Here is a 23,026-nt window from a genome sequence, read left to right as displayed (position 1 = left end):
AGAAAGTGAAAGTAGGATTCTCTTGACCTATCCCCATCTTGGTAAATAAGACATTTTCCCATCTGGTTAATTCTGAGCCTGGCTGTGACATCCTGGCTTACAATTGGCTGCCTATGAATCATACCTGAAATCAAACAGAACTAATGCTGCTATGTCCCTGCCTTTCTCCTCACATAGCAAATTCCATTGAGGAGGAAGAGGAGGAGATCATGATGATGAAGAAGAATGATAGACTATCTAGCATTACCAAAATGGGAAAGGCCAATTTATTTGGGTTTATTATTACCACCTAGATATTGAGCATGTCTTGAAGGACAAACATATTTAAATAACTTATTCAATCTACACTGTCTTGAAGTTGACTTCTCAATGTATTTATACATCTCATCCCAGAACCTTTTGTTACAATTGCTATTATTTTGGTAACTTTTAAATTAGTTCAATTGTATATCAAAAATCATCTTATTTAAAAAGTGTTGTTAATAGTTCCCTACTGAAATCTCATTCTCCTAAGGGAAGAAATAGGGGGAGTGATGAATAACTAGAAAGGAAAATAGCCACAATGAAGTTTCCTCAGTTGGTTTTAATTAATAGTTGTAATAATAGTAGGTAATTATATATGCCAAATATAAAATTTGGGTTCATAATTTTTACTTTTTCAGTTGTTATTTGGGTTTGACAATGTAAAATGTAAATTCTCTGGTCTAGTGAGGGTCATATTAGTGCTATTCAGGTTTGAGCTGGCTCTCACTACCTGACCTAGTTACTGTAATAGCAAACTAGAATTGTATTAAGATCTATTTTGTCAGAGATTTTTAACAGATAAGGGGATCTCTGCAAGTGACTTGAACTGGAGAAGCAAATCTCCTAGAAGTTGCTCTGAAGCTCCACTCACTCAAGTATTCTGAAGAGAAGAGATCTCCAGAAGACCACAGGATTGCACCAGAGGATGTTTCAGAAACTGGACAATTGTATGAGATGATGTGAGGAGAGTTGTTCCACAACTATTGGTTTTTCTTTGTGCAATTTTGCTATAGGCTATTGCTAGGTGGCTCGGTGTTGTGATAATTGCAGAAACTTTTTTTTTAATTAATAAAGTATTTTATTTTTTCCCATTACATGTAAAGATAGTTCTCAACTTTTGTCTATACAAGCTTTCCAATTTCAGATTTTTCTCCCTCCCTCCCCTAGACAGCACGTAATCTGATATAGGAGATATATATATATATATATATATATATATATATACATATATACACATAATAACATTAAACCTATTTCTGCATTAGTCATGTTATAAGAGAAAAATCAGAGCAATGACGAAAGACCTCAAAATAGAAAAACATCAGCACCAAAAACAAAAGAAATAGTATGGTTCATTCAGCATCTATACTCCACAGTTCTTTTTTTTTTCCCCCTGGATTTGGAGATCCTCTTCTATCATGAGTTCCCTGGAACTCTTCTGTACCATTGCATTGGTGAGAAGAATATAGTCCATCATAGTAGATCAACACTCAATGTTGATGATACTGTGTACAATGTTCTTCTGGTTCAGTTGCAGAAACTTTTTTTTAATTAATAAAGTATTTTATTTTTTTCCCATTACATGTAAAGATAGTTCTCAACTTTTGTTTATACAAGCTTTCCAATTTCAGATTTTTCTCCCTCCCTCCCTCCCCTCCCTCCCCCCTCCCCTAGACAGCAGGTAATCTGATATAGGCTATATATATATATACACATAATAACATTAATCCTATTTCTGCATTAGTCATGTTATAAGAGAAAAAAATCAGAGCAATGATGAAAAACCTCAAAATAGAAAAAAACAACAGCACCAAAAACAAAAGAAATAGTATGGTTCAGTCAGCATCTATACTCCACAGTTCTTTTTTTTTTTCTTGGATTTGGAGATCCTCTTCTATCATGAGTTCTCTGGAACCCTTCTGTACCACTGCATTGGTGAGAAGAATATAGTCCATCACAGTGGATCAACACTCAATGTTGATGATACTGTGTACAATGTTCTTCTGGTTCAGTTGCAGAAATTTTTTAAAAGACTTCTTCAAGGGGGGCAGCTAGGTGGCGCAGTGGATAGTGAAGCAGCCCTGGATTCAGGAGGACCTGAGTTCGAATCTGGCCTCAGACACTTGACACTTACTAGCTGTGTTACCCTGGGCAAGTCACTTAACCCTCATTGCCCCACAAACAAACAAAAGAAAGACTTCTTCAAGGAAGCCAGATAGACCCATATGCTGCTTGAACAAGTACTATCCTATAACTCATTACTTGCCTCAGTTGTGCTGCACATCACCTGAAAAAAAGTTATCTTAAGGGGATGCACTTCTGTGCCTGCAAAGTTGAAACTTTTGCAGAGCATCATGAAATCTTCATGGAGAGGTCTTCTATCATCAACACCCTCTCACACTCTGCCTTCTATTCCAGTTAAATGTATCATCTGAGACAACCTTCATCACCATCCTCCCCACAAATGGTCCCTGATCCACCTGTTCCTGCATCTGCAATGACTAGAACTTTGAATGTTCCTTTTCAGTCTCCTACTTCAGCTTTTGTTCCACCACTGACAGCAATGGCTGATAATTCCTTTTTTCATGGATCTCACTTTATTCCTTATTTTCCTCCACTCCCTACACTACAGCCATCTACATCTGTTTGTGTTTTCTGCAGGGATGTTGCCTCCCATCACCGTAATGGAGTGGCTGTTCGTCCAAATTGCTTGAATTATTTTTATAAACTCAAAAGATTTTCAGAAACTGTATATAGGGCAAACAATGCTCATGCTGCTGCACCTGAACAAATGCCCTGTGGTCCCTTGATTCACATATCTTGTAGGGCATGTTTTGCTAGGAGGTCCTTATCCCTCACAGTTCTTAGTTAGTGAAAAATACTTCACCTCAAACACTTATTGTATCTTTAGTATATTATGACTTAATGTTTATTCAAATGGAACATAATCAGCATATTTTCAGTTGTGCTTATTTTCCCTCTTCAATAATGTCACCTTTGAACCTCAGTAAAGGGATAGCCCCCTTCTGGTTTTGCATCATCCAGGGAGGACTGCCTTCTATGCGTTTAGAATGTAACAATCCAAAGAAAGACTGGGATCTTTCTGTGGATTAAAGGGGGAAATGTGAAAAATAATTCATTTGGACCCCTACTCTGTTCCAATCAGTATTAATCAATTTGATATGATTCCATAGGGATAGTGACTATAAGTTCTGTATATTAGGCCCCAGAGCTGTGAATTGCAGATTGATAGTTCACTAGTTTAATCCTATGAAGCTAGGCAGAAACCCCTAACCCTTGTTTTTTCTTATCATAATAACCAAGCCCAGTGTGGCAGAGGTGATTCAATAACATGGAAAGTTCTCCAACCGATTTTTGTATCTCTGGACGACTTTCTCTCTTGTCCAACATGAGCAAGTGGCCATCTAGTCAGTGGAGATACTCCCTGCCTTGCCCAACCCAGGACCCTGCCGACCTACCTGCTTAATTTAACTTAAGCATTATATGCCAGTCCAGTGAAAAGATGACCCTATGGCCTGGGTGGCCTGGGTGCAGGGTTGTGACTACAGCTCCCAATGTATCCATACCTGCTGCTTCATCACTTACCGATCGCCACAGAACTTTGAGGTACATAAAAATGGTATGGGTGATATAGTTTGACTCACGTATAAATTGGATTTAAGTGAGGCACAGTCCTGTGAAGCTGTTGGCCTCAATATCTCTCCCAGAGTCATTGGAGTCCCTCGGCAAGACAAAAACCAAGGTGACTGGTGACAGCTCAGGGTGCAGTGGATGATCCTAGCATCTTTGCTGACTAACCGAACTCTAACAGATCCTGCTTCAACTGCTCTCATGGCCATTGGAACAAATTATTCTCATTTGCGCATCCCACCAGGGAAAGTCTTCACATGCTTGGTGTAGATACTCCCCTAACTCACTGACTGGTTTGAGACCTCTCAGTTACCCTCAACCTGGCTTAGTCTCCTAAAGTGGTTTACCAGGGTGTGGCCACTGTATATTCCAGAGCTTCTTAGAGCCACGTGTGAGATTTGAGTGAATCAGGTGGATGAGCAGCCCTCACACAAGAGGTACCAGTCTTCCCTAAACATCCCTACACTCTAAGAGTGCTATGTACATACATACAAATGTCTCTGCACCCAAGTAATTTCCCTAAAGATGTCAGAAATTTCCAATCATCCCTTTGTAGGAAGTGATATCTCAGTTAAAATGTCAAAGTCACTGGGAGGGTTCTAATATGAAACCATAGCTGGGGGTGGGTTTTGATCAGAGGAGGTAGTGATAGAGAGAGGAAGGAAAGGGGAGAAGGGACTACTATATTACTCCCTTATTTTGCTGTCCTGGAATCCCAATTTGGAAGGTCCAAGACAGAGAACATTACAGACACCCTAATCCGAGCTCCTGCTTAGTGGGTAGGGCCAAGTACTGAGCCTAACTCAGTTTATCTACTAATTTACCAATTTTTCACCTCTATGTGCCCTCCTCTCCTCCCCCCCCCCCCCATCCCTGCACCAGACCTTCTTCCTCTCATTCTTCCTTGGCTTCCATTTTTATTGCCAATTGCCTACAATCCACATGAATTCATGTGATTCTCTCCTAAAAGCCACAAGGGGGCAGCAAGGCCCACCATCTCCACAATGCTAAACGCAGAAATGAGCTCGACCTTGCAACTGTTTGGTCTGGGGGTCAGGTTGGCTCAGCTGCTCAGGTGTCATTCACAGCCTAACCTTGTTTCTATAATCCCCAGACAGATGTAACCAGATCCACTTGGCAGCAAACTGACCTCCTTAATTCCAGATGTAGATGGCCCTCAACTGCTGGCTAGAGACTGGTTACATGGCCATAGCAGAAGCAGTGTAGAACACTGGATAGAGAGCTGGGCTTTGAAACTGGAAGACGCTACTTCAAATCCCACTTCTGACAATTCCCAGTTGTGGCAGGTGGTCAATCACTTATACCTCTTTGAGCCTCCATTTCTTTATCTGTAAAATAGGGGTTAGTCGGCTAGATGGCACAGTGGATAGAGTACCAGCCTGGAGTCAGAAAGACCTGAGTTCAAATTTGACTTCAGACACTAGCTGTGTGACCTGGGAAAGTCACTTAATTCTGTTTGCCTCAGTTTCCTCATCTGTAAAATGAGCTAGAGAAGGAAATGATAAACCACTCCAGTATCTTTACCAAGAGAACCCCAAATGGGGTCACAAAGAATAGGAAATGATTGCAAACAACTGAACAACAACAAAATAATTATGGATCCAATGACCTCCAACACCCTTCCAGCTCAACGTCTATAATCCTTTGACCTAAGAATATCCTGACAATAGATTGATTTCTGATCATGATGATAGTTCTACCCCTTTAAACCAGTCACAGACCAACCTCAGTCCTAGTCACAGACTGACCCCTATCCCAGCCAACCCCTGACACATCTCTAAACTGAGTCTATACTAACCATTTAAAACCATGTTTTAAGAAACTGTCCACAGATCAACTCCTAATCCTGGCTCCAAAAATGACCCCTAATTGTGGGTAGAAATGGAGTCCTGACCCCAGTCATAAACTGCCCACTAACTCTTACCTTACTCTTTTCTTCAGGCCATATTTACCACTGACTCTTTTTTTTTTTTTTTTAGTGAAGCAAATGGGGTTAAGTGACTTGCCCAGGATCACACAGCTAGTAAGTGTTAAGTGTTTGAGGCCGAATTTGAACTCAGGTACTCCTGACTCCAGGGCCAGTGCTCTATCCACTGCGCCACCTAGCTGCCCCTACCACTGACTCTTAATCCTGGCCACAGATTAAATGTCCACATGCCCCCTCACTCTTGTCATTGATTGACCTCTAACTCCAATCATAGACTTTACCCCTAACTCAGGTCCATAATCATCACAATAGACTGACCTTGAACACTGAAAACTGCCTCCAAAATCTTTGACACAGATTAACCTTGAACCCCAGGTTCAAACTGAATCCTAATACCATCCGTAGACTAACTCATAGCCACAAAATGACCCTACCCATGACTACCAAGTAGTATTTAATTCTGGTCATACACTGACCTCTAACTCTGGGGGCATACACTAGCTCCTTCAATCTGAACATAGGTAGACCTTTCTTCCTCACCACAAATCGAACCCTAATTCTGACAAGAAACTGATACCAAGGTTGATCACAGACTAACCCCTAATCCTGGCCACAGAATAACTCTTTACCATAATCATTGACTAAACCATATACTCCGGGGAAGTTAGGTGGCACAGTGGATAAAACACTGGCCCTGGATTCAGGAGGTACTGAGTTCAAATCCAGCCTCAGACACTTGACACTTACTAGCTGTGTGACCTTGGGCAAGTCACTTAACCCTCATTGCCCGCAAAAAAAGAGAAAAGAAATGAACCATATACTCAGTCAAGACTGACCTATAATTCCAACCACAGAGTGATCCCTTTCTTGTTTTTTTGTTTTTTTGGTGAAGTAATTGGGGTTAAGTGACTTGCCCAGGGTCACACAACTAGTAAGTTTCAAGTGTCTGAGGCTGGATTTGAACTTAGGTCCTCCTGACTCCATGGCCGGTGCTTTATCTACTGTGCCACCTAGCTACCCCTTACTTTTTTTTAAATTAACATTTTAATTAAAAGTTTTGAGTTTCAAATTCTATCCCTCCCTCTTTCCCTTTCTTCTCTTCCCCCCTCCCTGAAACAGTAAACAAGCAGATATAGGTTATACAAGTACAATTATGCAAAACATTTTCATATTTGTCATTTTGTATAAGAAGACTCGAATAAAAGGGAAAAATGAAAGAAAGTGAATAACATTATGCTTCAATCTGTGTTCAATCAATATCAGTTTTCTCTGGAGGTAGATAGTATGCTTCATCATTAGTCTTTTGGGATTATCTTAGATCATCATATGGCTGATAATAGCTAAATCATTCACAGTTCTTCATCAAACAGTATTGCTGTTACTGTATACAGTGTTCTCCTGGCTCTGTTCATTCACTATATATCAGTTCATGTAAGTCTTTCTAGGTTTTTCTGAAATCCTGCATGTCATTTCTTATAGCACAATAATATTCCATCACCGCCATATGCCACAGCTTGTTTATCCATTCCCCATTGCAGTTGATGGATATCCTTTTGATTTCTAATTCTTAGCCACCACAGAAAGAGCTGCTATAAATACTTTTGTACAAATAAGTCCTGCTCTCTCTTTTTGAATGTCTTTGAAATATACACCTAGCAGTGGTATTGCTGGGTGATCTCTTATTCTTAACAAAGATTATGTCTCCTACCTTAAACATACTGACCTCTAATCCTAGCCTCAGACTGAACCCTAATGACAGCCATAGACTAACTTCTCCACCTATGGTCATAATATGACATCCAGCCATAGCTACTGATTGGTCCTTAGTCCCAGATGCATGATTTTCCGTCACTCTGGACACAAATTGATTCTTCCCTGCTCCCAAACACTAGGGTCTTTATTGTAGGGAGGAATGGGTCTCTACCTCTTAAATTGAAAAGAAATGCATAGGAAAGACGGGATTTAGAAACCTTTGTACAATTCAGCTACCTTCTGTACCTGTAGGTAAATGATAATTAGAGGAGGGAAGGTAGGGATCCCTGGAGAAATGTTCCAAGGTTGCAGACTGACTCAGTAATGGCCATGAATTAACCCACATCCCTGACCATTGAATGATCCCTAATCCTGGTTCACAGACTCATCCTCTAACTATGACCATAGACTGACCTCTAATTTTGGCCTGAAACCTGGCCACACACTAACCCTCATTTTTTTTTCCAAAGACTGACTCCTAACCATGGTGAAAAACCAAATCCTGAGCCTGGCTGTAGACTTCACCTTTGTGCCAGCCCTAACCATAGCTTCAGACAGGTCAATACATTCAACCTTTTTTTTTTCCTTTGTATTTATTCTTCATCTTCTTTCAATCTAGCTAGTTGTATCCTTGGAACTGCTGCTCCATGATCAAACAGTACAGATCCCAGGTGAAGGGGAAATACCCACTTAGCAATTCCATAAAGCTGTCTGCTTCTTGCACTTATTGTTTTATGGTTAAAGGATTTATTAATGCAGTCTTGGGAGACTTCTGTATTTTATGCATTTCTTTTGTAGTGGAAGAAATAAATGCCTGTCTGATCCTTGATACATTCTTTATTGGGTATCTTTTCCAAAGGGGACTTACTTAGTGAGCACATTTTGGGGGAGAGCCTAAATATGAGCTATATATAATGTTTTAGATGGTATAATGAACCAAAAAGTAAAATAAGAGCCTGACTCCTGTCTTTGGGGTCAGGTTACCCCCAGTATGAATCCAGGCTCCATGAGACCAGAACAGTAGCTGCTTCTCTCAGAAAGGATCCCTAAGCTCAGGGTTCACACTTTATATTCACTTTGTATCTCTTACATTTACTGACCTGTGTTTATGTTGTTTTCCACAGTAGAATGTAAGTTCCTTGAGGGGAGACTGTTTTGATTTTGTCATTGTATCCCCAGTGCCAGTAGATGCTCAATAAACTTTTGGAATTAAACCGAAGGGACCTCAGAACCACAAGATGATCGATTTAGCCCTTAGAAGGGATCGCCAAAGTCATCCAATACAACACCTTCCTTTGACAGATGAAGTTTTAGGTGAAATGACACACTTTGGGTCAAAAAGGTAGAGGGAGGACATGAGCCCAGTACCTCTGTCTCCAAATGGAGCATTCTTTCCACAATGCCACGCGGAAAGGGACCTTAGACCAGAGAACTTAGAACACCTGTGAGATGATTTAGTGTGAGCCCCCCATTTGATGGATACCCATTAGAGTCTGTGTCTGAGGCAGCTGCCCTGCCCCTCCCTGCCTTCCTTCCCACCCTCAGTGACACCACTAGAAGAACTCAGACCTTCTCTGCCTGCTTCCTATGGACCTGCCTGGCCATGAACAGCATTTGGAATCAGCTTTGCAAACTCCCTCACATTGCCAAGGCTCCCGCCTCAATCCATCTTGCCCAAAGCATTGAGGGCCCATCAGGCTGCCCAGACCCATCCAGTGAATTGGGACTCCTCCATGGGGAAGTGCCTGGGATGCTGAATTTGGAATCAAAGGACCCATATTTGAATCCTAGGTACCACTTGCTACCTGCATGACTCTGGTCAAGTCATTTAATCTTTCTATTCCCCAGTTTTCTCATCTGGAAGATGAGGGGCTTTGGACTAAATGATTTCCAAGCTCCCTTCCAGCTTCAAATCTGTGATATCATGATTTGGGGATTGAACTTTTCCTCCCCCAGCTGTGTGCTTCCTGTCACAAAGGGGTTGGCAAGGGAGAGTGCTATAGACAGCATCCAATGGGATGAATAGGGGAATGTTAACCATTGAGATAAGCAGGATGGGATTAAATGAAATTTATGGATAAAGGATTTTCTCTGTTTAGCTCATACCACAACCTGTAGATAGATGGCTGCCTATTCTGCTCATGTATAAGTGGTACAAGGACATGGGAATGTAAACCAGTCACCAAGATAAAATAGCATGGGCACCTTGGGAATAGGGAAAAATCGAGGGGGAAATGGATTCCCCCCACCCCATCCCATGGTTGCTCTCTGGCCCTTTCTCCCCACTCTGTGTCCTCCATCCCCATCCTGGACAAACTCCACTCAAGCCCCTGCTGCATGTTCTCTTCTGTCCTGTCCTGTCCCCTAGCAATCCCTTCCCTGGTCTCAGATGGCTTCCTCCTCTCCCTCTTACAGGCCACCGCTTCTCTGCATGTTAAGCAGTTTAATTTCACGCAAGATTAACAGGCATATTATCACCAAATGTAGTCCCTCTCTCCTGCCTCCAATGCCACCCACTTACTCCCCTAGCAGGAGATCCCTTAGGAAAGCCCCAGGAATGGGGGAATAGGGGTAGGAGGGAGAGGACAAGGAGAGGAACAGCCTTAGGGATGCCAGGCAATTCAATGACTTTGGCACTCAGGCTCCACATTTTCATCCCCAGAAAAACTGAGAGGAAAAGACAGCCCAGAAGGGATGATGTGTATGAGCTAGCAAAGAGCTGAGACAGGAGAGAGAGTTGTAACCAGGCATCCATGGGAAAGTAAAGAGGAAAGAGAGGCAAAGACAGAAGTAGGACGGGATGGGGGGAAGAGGGGGAAGGGGGAGAGAGAGAGAGAGAGAGAGAAGGAAGGAGGAAAAGAAGAAGGAAGGAAAGAAGGAAGGAAGGAAGGAAGGAAGGAAGGAAGGAAGGAAGGAAGGAAGGAAGGAAGGAAGGAAGGAAGGAAGGAAGGAAGGAAGGAAGGAAGGAAGGAAAACTACCAGTACCCTAAAACAAAAGGACTCAGAATGATGAACCCAGCTCTCCTCCCCAAGCACAATTCTCCTTTTTTTTGTTTTGGGTTTGGTTTGGTTTGGTTTGGTTTGGTTTTGGTTTTTTGTTTTGTACAATTCTCTTCTACACCTTATCAGGAGGCCAGAGTTTCCGCAGCAGCTGCTGTCCTAGAGGGAAAAAAAGAACTCAAATAGGATGTGTCACACAATCAACAAGCATCCTTATACGTGGGCACAAAAGTACCCGCAAAGTTAAATAACTTTACTAAGGTCACATAGGTAGTGTGTGGAGCTGCTGGTCCTTGAACAGACCACTTCTGAATTCCTACCTAGACAAGACTAGTGGACTATAGTCGTACCCCTCCACGGGCATTTGGTTGAGCCAACCACTTTCCACCCCTGACAAGACAAAGTACAGAGAAAATTCCCTAGCAGATAAGGAAAACAAGATTTTTCAAGGTGCCACAGATGCTTCCAGACTATACTGTTGTCTCTTTTAAATGATTCAACTAGGGTTTTTTGCTACAACAAAATGATGATGGAATAGTTCTATCACCAAAAGGCTGCCCCACCCCCATCTCACCTGATCTCCACCTCCTCACCTCTGCAAGTCAATCCCACTCGACTGTCAGAGTGCATGTAGTTATACTTGGGACTACCAAGGTTCACATACTAATCAATGGCCACAGACCCAGTTCTATCCATTAAACGTTCACCCCCCACTAGGAAGCTGCCAACACCCCTTCTTTTCCATTTCCCAATCTCCTAAACCTGTTTTCTCCATGAAGCCAGCCCTAATTACATAAAACCTAGGTCTTGGTGATCAATAACTCTCTACTAAGCCACCTTTCTCCTTCGATCCTCCCTCCTACACACACCTTTGCATAAGCACATTTAGGTGTGTGTCTCATGTACAAGGTCTTCCTGATGTTAGAACATGTATAGGCCATTCCCAATTTTCTGCACTAATGGATCATACAAAATCATGGTGAAATCCCCAGATCATTTCTATGATCATCATAGGATCAATTCGATTTAATAAGCATTTAGTAAGAACCTACTCTATACAAGGTTCCAAAGTAAACACTGGGGACACAAAGTAAAAAATGAAACAGTTCCTGTCCTCAAGGAGCTTACATTCTACTAGAATATAGCTCAACATGTCAAACCCATGGATAAATAAATGTAAATTCTATACAAAAGTCATTCTTTTTCGATTTAAGAGGGAGTAAGCACTAACAAATAGGGCAGAGGTTCTTAACCTAGGGCCTGCCAACTTGTTTTGTTATATTTTGATAACAACATGTCAACATAATTGGTTTTCTCTGTAATCTTACATGTTTTTTGTTATTCATTAAAAGTCATTATTTTGATAAGAGGCTCATAGGTTTCATCAAACTGCCAAAGGTATTCTCAACACACACACAAAAAAACTGTTAAGAATTCTTGAACTAGGGTGATAAGGAAAGGCCTTGGTCTTAATCTCAAAAGGTAGCATCTGAACTATATTTAGAAGGAAACTAGGAATTCTAGAAGGCAGAGGGGTTGAGAGACTGCATTCCAGACCGGGGGGGAACTACCTGAGTGAGATAGAATGTCAACTATGGGGAATGGTTACAGGGCAATTTGGCTACATAATGGGGAACCAGTCAATGAAGGCTTATTCCTTAGAGCATTTAAAATATTCACTCCAAGACAAGGAACTTTGGGAAGCCTTCTTCCAGTCAGGAATGACTGAGTACTGTGTGGTAATATGAAATTTTCAGGTTGGTTAGAGAGTCTGAAGGACCAGTGAGCGAACTGGGACTGCTTGATTGTGCTTCTCTCTTCACTGGAAGCTTTTGAGTGAGGGCAATTGTAGCAGGTCAGAGGGGAAGAAGGGACACTTTGAAAAATGATGAAGGGGGGAAGCTAGGTAGCGCAGTGGATAGAGCACTGGCTCTGGAGTCAGGAGTACCTGAGTTCAAATCCTGCCTCAGACACTTAACACTTACTGGCTGTGTGACCCTGGGCAAGTCACTTAACCCCAATTGCCTCACTAAAAAAAAAAATGATGAAGAACCATCAGAGATCCCCTCAGCAACCAGATGCCAGCAGAGACCACAAGAAATAGGATTAGGAGTAACTGAGTCCAGCCCTGAGGAGCAACCTACCTGCCTGACCCAGGCCAGCAGTAGATCAACCAGATAACAGATACCACATCCTACAAAGGCCTAGCCCAGATGACTTAGGGAGCAACTCACCCATTAGCTATGCCACACACAGGAGTGACCATGGTCAGGGTTCCACAAAAAGAGAAAAGGACTCCCAGAGCCAAAAAGTACTGGTCAGCCATGTTTTTTACATGGCTTCTTCACTACCATATGTGCTTCAGGACTGTGTCCACTCTCTCTAAGGACAGAGTATGTGGAAAGGGGAGAGTGTGCTCAGAGTTTGGTGGGGAGGAAGTTGGTAACTATCTTTGCTACACCTTCTCAGTAAATATCCTTTTGTAAAAATTAATTGACATCGACTGGTCACTAAAAAAAGAGAGAGAGAGAGAGAGAATCATGGGGAGAGGAGAGGAAAGATGTAAGTAGAAGAGGAGACTTGTTAGGGGGAGACAAGTGTAAAGGAGAGGAGGAAGAAGGAAATGGAGAAGGGAATGGAGGAGCCATGAGAGAGAAGAGAGCTAGGAAGATGGGGGCCAAGCTCAACTCTAGGAACAGGACTTGATATCCCTGCTAGACATACTTACCCTGAGAAGACAATAGACTTCTCTGTTGTTGTTGTCATCAGGGATCAAACAAACAACTAAACAAACAAAACAAATAATAAATACTTCTGTCCGCCTTAATTGAAAATTCCAGAACCACCAATAGGTTTCTCTTCTTACTCTGTTACTGAATGATCTCCCACCTCCAGCACCTGTGAGTCAACATCATCACTAGTTGGAGGACAAACAGCTGGCTCATCTTCAGAACACTTAGCTCCCTTCCTTCAAAAAGAGACTCACATTTGTTTCTTTTGTCGTTGTTGAGTAGCTGAGTTATTTTTCAAGCACATCTGACTCTGTTATCCTTTTGAGGAGTTTCTTGGCAAAGATATTGGAGTGGTTTGCCATTTCCTTTTCTAGCTCATTTTATAGATGAAGAAACTGAGATAAAGAGGGTTAAGTGACTTGCCCAAGGCCACGCAGCTAATCAGTGTCTAAAGCCAGATTTGAACTCAGGAAGAGGAATGAATCTTCCTAACTCTATCCACTGTGCCACCAAGCTGCCCATTCATTTGTTTGTTTTTATTCTGTGTCAAATGATCTCCTTTTAAAAAATTCTTCATGTGACATTCTTCCACCCTCTGACCTTGTGACATGGGTCAGGATTCTCCTCTAACTCTTCAGCTCTTTTTCTCTTCTTGATCTTCATACTGGATGCCTAATTCCAACGTGGAACAATTGTAAGTGTGAGTCAAAGCAAGTATTTGAACATTCCTGTAGATAGCTAAAATGGAGTAAAGGTCAAATCATGGCAATTGAAGAGGTTAATGAACTGTGAGGCCAGGGTGTATAAGGGGATGTCAACGATGATATTATGAGTGTTCCAAGTGTGATGTCAGAAGTTGGGTTGGAAATAAAGATCCATGCACTAGAATCCTTGAGAAAAGAGGGAAAATGATGTAGTGACCAGTAGATGATTATTTCAAAGGTTTAGACTGGATGGTAAAAATAGCTGGTAACCTGTGGCTCAAAAGTCATTTGCATAAGACTTTCCTCATTGGTGGATTGATTGATCAGTGCTCTAAGCTTCTTGAGGGGTGGTGATAGCGAAATGTTGAGAGAAGAGAAATCCTGGTCTTTGGGCTTCCAGCTTCAAGAGAGAAGATACATAATTTTTTTGTTTGTTTGTTTGTTTGTTTTTTGCGGGGCAATGGGGGTTAAGTGACTTGCCCAGGGTCACACAGTCAAGTGTCAAGTGTCTGAGGCCGGATTTGAACTCAGGTACTCCTGAATCCAGGGCCGGTGCTTTATCCACTGCGCCACCTAGCGGCCCCGAATAAATGGGTTTATTAACTATTTATTATGTGTGTTCATGATGGAATTGGCATTTTGTGGGAAGGGGGTCAAGCCTTGGATATATAGCTTGGGGCATTTCTTCCCTGTGAAGGAATGAATGGTGATCAGGATCAGAGTTTGAACCTAAACATTATTTCCCTTAGATCAACAACATTTAAGGGGACAGATAGATAAAATTCTAGCTTAGTTCCCCTCTCTCTGTGGAGAACAGAGTAAGCAGCCACTGACCCCAACCTTCTCTTCCCTTCTTGGTAGGAAGCAAAGACTCCCTCAGAGAAGGGTGGGGAAAGGAGACTATAGAGATATGTATTCTTGCCTCCCTGTGAGCCACATCTGTGGACACACATAACCAACATGGGCACATACTATACCCACGCATCCCTTATAGAATGAACCTCAGAGGAGGAGAAATTGCTTGGGGATGGTAACAAAAGATCAGACTGGAAGCAGGGAGGCGGTGAGCAGCAAGAATTGTTTACTCCTTCTTTTGGCTCATTGTTTCAGGGAGCATGAGAAATGTCACTGAAGAATGTGTGTCCAGGGATGCAATGTCTTCTTGGGAAGATCAATATGACAATGGAGAATGTGAAATGAAAACATCCAGGATCAATGAGGAGTTCATTAACCATAGAGTGAGGGTTCCAGGTGGAGCAATGAAATTGGAGGGTAAAGATGGGTATGGACTGTGGAGGGGCAGGACTTACGTGAATAGGGCTGGGGAGAGATAGGTGGAGAAGACTTTCACAAACATAAATACTTTCACTTCCCTGCACACACACACATACACACACATACACACACATGCACACACATGTACATTCACACAAATATACATGTGCACACTTATATAAGCACACACATGTACACAAATGTATGTGTGTACACATACATCAGCAAAGCAGTAGGGAAGGCATTACTGAGCCAAACTGAGTTGAGGTTGAGGAGGATGGCTGGCCCAGAGGTAAAAATTTAAAGACCAGACAGAGAGCATCTGCTCACTAATTGGACTCAGAGAGGTGTCCCACATGTACTTGAGAGAACTAACAATCTCACGCCTTTAAGGATACAATTTGGTTTAATCCAATTAGCATTTATTGAGGTCCTCCAGCATGCTCAGGCCTGTACTGGTTTACCCTTTGAAATACATAGGAGAGGGATAGCTAGGGGGCGCAGTGGATAGAGCACTGGCCCTGGACTCAGGAGGACCTGAGTTCAAATCCAGCCTCAGACACTTGACACTTACTAGCTGTGTGACCCTGGGCAAGTCACTTAACCCCAATTGCCTAACCAAAAAAAAAGAAAGAAAAGAAAAGAAAGAGATAGGAGGAAACTTGGTCCTAAACTCTGGGAGCTCTGAGTCAGAGTGGAAACAAGGAGAGAACAATACAAGACAGGGTGTGACTTAAAGTATCAGAATAGATGAACCACCAAGTGCTGTGAGTGGCTGAGAAGGGGAGAGGACACCACTGGAGGTCCAAGAGCAGCTGGCATTTCAGCTGGGCCCTGAAGGATGGGTAGGATGGATGGAAAGAGAGGACAAAGGCCATGAGCACCATCTGTGTTGGCTGGAGTCAGGGTACAGGCCCCCAAGATGGCAAGCCCAAAAGTCAGAGCTCGAGTCAAGTCAAAGATGGTTCTGCCCGTGTGACCCCCATTGCCTCACCCAAAAAAAATAATAATAATAAAAAATTAAATTAAATTAAAGATGGTTCTACTCCCTGCAGTTCAGCTTGCTACTCTCAGCTGCATTCCCCTTACTCAGAATCTCCATCCTACACCACTGGAGAAATGGTCCACAGTAGAGTAGATAGAATTCTGGACTTGGAATCCAACTCCACCTCTCATTATAGGAACAGAAGCAAAATCATCTCCCTTTTCTGAGCCGCCCTGGTCTCATCTGCAAAATAAAGACGGTGATGACAACTGAGGTGCAGACTTCACTTTGTGGTGAGGCTGAGATGAAATTATTAGGCAGCTGGGTGTCGATAGATAGAACACTCAACCTGCACTATCAAGACCCAAGTTCAAATCTGACTCCACTACTAGCTGTGTGACTCTGAGCAATTCACTTGACTTTTCTGAGCCTCAGTTTCCTTACTATAAAACGATAATAGGAGTACCTACCTCCCAGAGTTGCGGTGAGGATCAAATGAGGTGATATTTGTAAATTGGTGCTTAGAACAGAGGCTGACACATAGTAGATGCTATATAAATACAAGTGATGATGGTGGTGGTGGTGATAATAGAAGAAGAGGAAGAAGAATCAATCAGTAAGTACCCTCTGGGGATAAAATGTCAAAGACTGAAACAATCCCTGCTTGCAACAATTTTACATTCTAACAGGAGATAGATACACACAAATATGTCTCTTTTTAAAATATACTTATATATCATAAAATTAATGAATACAACTATACACGAAGGCCTTAAATGCAAGGTAATTTGGGAGAGAACAGTTGGGGGAGGGTCAATTTGAAAAGTCTTCAGAGGAGAGTCCCATTTTAAATAAGGCCATCCTCTCTGGGCTCTGCTATGGACTCCGGATTTCCTTCTCCAGCATGTCCCAGCAACCCTCTCTCTTTCTAGAAGATCCCTCTATCCATGTAGCCCTTTCCTGTGACTGGTCAGTCCCTCCCAGAACCTTCGTTTTAAAGGAAGCACTCCTGCCATCCAGGTTCACTCCTCTCTGGGTTGTTTTTCGGACCCTTTGGACTTCTATTTCCACCATGTGCCAGCAGCCCTCCACCCTAGGGGATCCCTTCACTTTTCCCTTCCTTCACCCCCTTCCCACGAACTTTCAGTTTCCTTTTATATAGTCTCTTCTTCCATTAGAATTTAAGTTCCTGGGGCAGCTAGGTGGTGCAGTGGATAGAGTACCGGCCCTAGATTCAGGAGGACCTGAGTTCAATTCTGGCCTCAGACACTTTACACACTTACTAGCTGTGTGACCCTGGGCAAGTCACTTAACCCCAATTGCCTCACCAAAAAAAAAAAAAAAGAATTTCAGTTCCTTCAACTCAGAGACTGTCTTTTTGCTTGTATTTCTGTTCCTGGTGCTTGGCACATTGTAAGTCAGCACTTAATAAATGTTTACTGCCTTGACTTGATTTGGCATTGATGAGCCAGAGTGTGTCCAGAAAAGATTGATCAGGATGCCTTGAGTACATGCCATGTGAAGATGGCTTTTTCTCTCTCTCCTTAGTGAAAAGAAAGAAACAAATGAACAAACTATTCTCTCCATTGTATATTATCATCAGTCCATTCACACAAAAGCAGAGGTTCTATTCTTTATTTGATCCTTGCTTTTCCTTTTTATACCTTAAAAAAAAAACCCAGGGGGCAGCTAGGTGGTACAGTGGATAAAGAACCAGCCCTGGATTCAGGAGGACCTGAATTCAAATCCAGCCTCAGACACTTGACAATTGACTAGCTGTGTGACCCTGGGCAAGTCACTTCATTGCCCCGTGCAAAAAAAAATTAAATTATATATATATATATATATATATATATATATATATATATATATCCTTTTTTGTTATGCTTTGCCTTTGTCAGCAGCTTCAACATTTCTTTTGTTTCTTTGTTTGGGGTCTTGGGGGTTTTTTTGCAGGGCAATGAGGGTTAAGTGACTTGCCCAGGGTCACACAGTTGGTAAGTGTCAAGTGTCTGAGGCTGGATTTGAACTCAGGTACTCCTGAATCCAGGGCCAGTGCTCTATCCACTGTGCCACCTAGCTGCCCCCAGCTTCAACATTTCTGACACCCTTCTTATACTGCTATGCCATGCTTTATTCTCCAATACCTGCCCTTGTTTCCATGGCCTATATATGTCTTTTAAAAATCTAAGTCATTTGGTGAAATCCTTGTGCCAAGCTATCTATTGCCATATGAAAAAAAAATGCTCTAAACCACTATTGGTTAGAGAAATGCAAATTAAAACAACTCTGAGGTACCACCTCACACCTATCAGATTGGCTAATATGACAAAAAAGAAAAATAATAAATGTTGGAGAAGCTATGGAAAAATCGAAATGCCATTGTTTTGTTGGTGGAGTTGTGAATTGATCCAGCCATTCTGGAGAGCAATTTGGAACTATGCCCAAAGGGCTATGAGACTGTGCGTACCCTTTGACCTAGTAATACCACTACTAGATCTGTTTCCCAAAGAGATCATAAAAAAGGAAAAAGGACCCACATGTACAAAAATATTTCTAGCAGCTCTCTTTGTGGTGGCAAAGAACTGGAAATCAAGGGAATGCCCATCAATTGGGGAGTGGCTGAAAAAGTTGTGGTATATAAATGTAGTGAAATCCTTGTGCCTGCACATGTGTCTTTATGTTAGCCCCATGTAAACTCTGAGGATTCTTATCCTAACTTCCTCTCTCATGGATAAACCAGGTTTTCAGATTTTAGTAGATACATTTCTCTCCGCTCCCCATGGCTCCAGGGATACCCTTGAAGAACTTTCTCTAATTCCATTGACTCAACCCCTCATTGGTGCACTTTGTCCCTAGATTATCAGTTGAGATTTATTTAGTCAGCCAGCCTCAAACAGCATTCTTTTAAAGAAAGGGATACTGGGGCAGCTAGGTGGCACAGTGGATAGAGCACCAGCCCTGGATTCAGGAGGACCTGAGTTCAAATCTGGCCTCAGACACTTAACACTTACTCGCTGTGTGACCCTAGGCAAGTCACTTAACCTCAATTGCCTCACCAAAAAAAAAAAAATGTTAAAGGGATACTTACAAGGAGGTAGAGTAAACACAGTTGTTACAAAACATCCCCCTCAAAAGTCTTTGTCATACTCTCCCACAAATATATACATAGTCAAAGGGAAAGTGGGCTCAAGCTTAGAGAACACACATAGCCAAGTGGTAATAGCTCCTGGGTACTAGAAGTTCTTTTTTCTCATTTTGGGGGTATTTGGCATACTCCCCCTTTAGGCACAGTATAGTCTCTTTGCTGAGTTCCTTTTATAGCCATGAGTCCAGGCTGTCCTTGGCTCTCAGTGTTGTAGACAATGAAGATGGTGTCAGAACCACCTAATGATCCAGGGACACAATTTACAACACACCAAGGGGGAGATGAGAGCTACTACTGGCTCCTGGGATATGATACTAGGACACCAATGAGAAGATGGAAATCCACAATCCTCTGAACTCTCTGAAGCTCAAAAATCCTCTTCCTATCAGAAGGAGGTAGGTAGGGTGTGAGGCATCACAGAGGCTAGTAATTTGTACCAGTCCACACACTTTGCCCAGGTTTCAGCTTTGGGGGAAAGCCTGACTCCTCACCAGAAGAGACAGGCACTTCCCCCCACCCCATTTCAGCATTCCAAGGAAAATTGCCAATTACAATAATGTTACTCTTTACTTTGGTCTGGGGTTTCCCCAAAATGGGGGGGGGGGAGGAGGCTAAGTATGAATGTTTAAGCATGAGTTACATTTAGAACAGGTTGTCTATTCCTACAAATAAAAGAGAATAATGCTAAGCAATAAAGAATAATAGGATGATTAGAACTGAATCCAGTGACTTGCCATTGCTGGTGCCATCAGCTGGAAAGATAATATGCCAGCTTTGTTGGAACACAAGCAGTTTTTGCAAGGCTGTTGATTAGCCCATTCACAATTCACCCACTGAGGAGCCTAGTAGAACATAAAGTAGGATCTTCTTTCCCCAGGGCCTCTCTTACAAATGGTGACCCTTTCATGATCACAAACCTTCTCCTGCTGCTGTAACCCCAACTCTTGGAGATAGTCCCTGTCCTTGTCACCCACATTCACAGGCTGTTCAAGACATTTCTGTGTTCATAAAGTTGATGCTGGAGAAAAACAGAGAGAGAGACAGGCAAAGCAGCCTGGTGTTTTCAGTTCAAGCCCACATAGTTAAGTCCATACTTCACATGTGGAATGAGGGTCTTGAGGTCCCCACTATTGTGCCCAGGTGGGGAAGGAGTCTTCTTTCTTCTACTCCCCAACTGGAGTCACACCTTTTATTCTTTTTTTTTTTTTTTTTTGCAGAGGAGTGAGAGTTAAGTGACTTGCCCAGGGTCACACAGCTAGTAAGTGTCAAGTGTCTGATACCTTTTATTCTTTTTGTTTGTTTGTTTGGTTTTTGTTTTTTTGGTTTGTTTGGTTTTGTTGTTGTTGTTTTGCACAGGGCAATGGGGGTTAAGTGACTTGCCCAGGGTCACACAGCTAGTAAGTGTCAAGTGTCTGATACCTTTTATTCTTTTTGTTTGTTTGGTTGGTTTTTGTTTTTTTGGTTTGTTTGGTTTTGTTGTTGTTGTTGTTGTTTTGCACAGGGCAATGGGGGTTAAATGACTTGCCCAGGGTCACACAGCTAGTAAGTGTCAAGTGTCTGAGGTTGGATTTGAACTCAGGTCCTCCTAAATCCAGGGCCGGTGCTTTATCCACTGTGCCACCTAGCCGCCCCCTTTTTGTTTGTTTGTTTTTTCTTTTTATTTGATACCTTTTATTCTTGAGAGCTGCCTCCAAGAAATCTGCCACAGAGAAGAAATTTATTTTCCTACCCAGTGTGGTACCCTGTGTCTTGAATTTATCTGGCTCAGCAACCAATTGCATGAACTTAATCTAGTGATAAGTCATATATGGCCAGAAACACAGCATATACTAGGGGTTGGGGATGGGAGGGGCTATCTGTTGTGTTCTGACACCACCTTCATTTCTGAATATATCCTTCCTCCCCTCTTCTGAGAGTCAAAGAATAAACAAGAAAAGGGAAGAAAAAAAAGTAGTTCAACAAAACTAACACTAACAAACAAAAACCACATTAACCAGTCCTGAGGTACATTCACTGAGCCACAAGCTAAGTCCCGCACCCCTGCAAAGAAGGAAGGTAAGTACATTTTCTCCTCTCTTCCTTAGAATCAAGATTGGTCACCAAGCCCAGTATTCAGTTTATGGACTTTTTTTTTCTTTTTCATTTCTGTTATTGTAGCCATTTTGTATATCATTTTCCTTGTTCTGCTTACTTCATTTTGTATCAGTTATATCTTCCACATTTTCTTTAGCCATTCTCCAATTGATTTGTTTCCAGTTTTTTGCCAATCTGAAAAGCACTGCTATAAATATTTTGGTGTATTTGAGGTCTTTCTTTTTGTCATTAACTTCCTTGGGCTATACACCTTGTGGTGGAATCTTTGGGTCAAAGGGAATGAACAGTTCATTTATTCTCTTCAAATAATCCCAAATGAGTTTTCAGAATGGTTGGACCAACTGACAATTCCACCAACAATGTATTTTTGAGATATGTTGACAGTTGATGCCTTTGTGTCTTTTTTTTTTAATTGGGGAGGGGGGGCAGAATTTAGCATAGTTTTGTTTTTTTTTATTGGTATACAAAGTGCCACATGATTGGCAGTCAAACTTAGATTGGTGTTTAGGCCATTCACGTGAAGTTTCCTTCATCTCTGGCTTCTTTGTTCTGTCATTTTTTAAATGTTGCTCGTTTCTTCTTCAGTTTCTTTAGCTTCTGTGCCTCCTGGAAAACTCAAATGGAAAAGCCTTCATAGTCAACCAGGGGTGGCATTGAGCAGGCTGGAATAGAGAAAGGGAAATATAGCCTTGATCCAAAGTGCCTTACAAGTCTTCTCAATATACCAAGGCACGTCTTCTGTAAGCCTGGGATTTGCCTTGCTTTGTCCTGCATAGTGGCAGACCTAGACAGTTGATGCTGTTAGCTTGAACCTCAAGGAAAGTGGTTTCAGAAGAAACTTTCCTGAGTTCGTCACAATCTCTTTACCTTCATCTTCTCCTTCTGATTGGCCACTTCCACAGACAAGAGTCTTTTCACATTATCAGCCTCATCAGTTCCCGGGACATTTGGAGGAGAGCAGATTGGTAGCACAATGAGTAGATAGAGCACGAGGCCTGGAGTCAGGAAGACCTGAATTCAAACCTGGCCTCAAGCACTTACTGGCTATGTGACCCTGGGCAAGTCACTTAATCCCATTTGTCTCAGTTTCCTCATCTGTAAAATGAGCTGAAGAAGAAATGGCAAACCACTCTAGTATCTTTGCCAAGAAAACCCCAAATGGGGGCATGAAGAGTAAGACACGACTGAAACAACTGAACAACAACAACAAAGCTTGTCCATCTGACTGAGGTGAGCTGGACTGGGCTGGTTTATTACCTGCATATGCATGGGCAGACTGAAGGAATAGGCATTCTCATCTCTTCTCCATTGGCTCTACCAGACTATATTCTCTCACAACCTCCTTCCCCTTAGTGTCTTTAGAAATGTTTTTGTGGGGCGGCTAGGTGGTGCAGTGGATAGAGCACCGGCCCTGGATTCAGGAGGACCTGAGTTCAAATCCAGCCTCAGACACTTAACACTTACTAGCTGTGTGACCCTGGGCAAGTCACTTAACCCCAACTGCCTCACTAAAAAAACAAAAAAAAGAAATGTGTTGGCTCCAATACAATTTTCTGCGGTGTGCATTTGGTCAAGTTCAGTCATTCAACACTACATCATGCTCTTCAATGCCATTTCCACTTTTTGTTCTATCATCTTGGCTACCAAAACAATAAGGTACAAGGGGTAGCACTGTGATTCTATTATCAAAGATGAGAAGAGGCAACTATCATA

Source organism: Dromiciops gliroides, chromosome 2 (assembly GCF_019393635.1).
Source record: "Dromiciops gliroides isolate mDroGli1 chromosome 2, mDroGli1.pri, whole genome shotgun sequence".
Classification (NCBI taxonomy): Eukaryota; Metazoa; Chordata; class Mammalia; order Microbiotheria; family Microbiotheriidae; genus Dromiciops; species Dromiciops gliroides.
Note: the sequence above shows the minus strand (reverse complement) of the source record.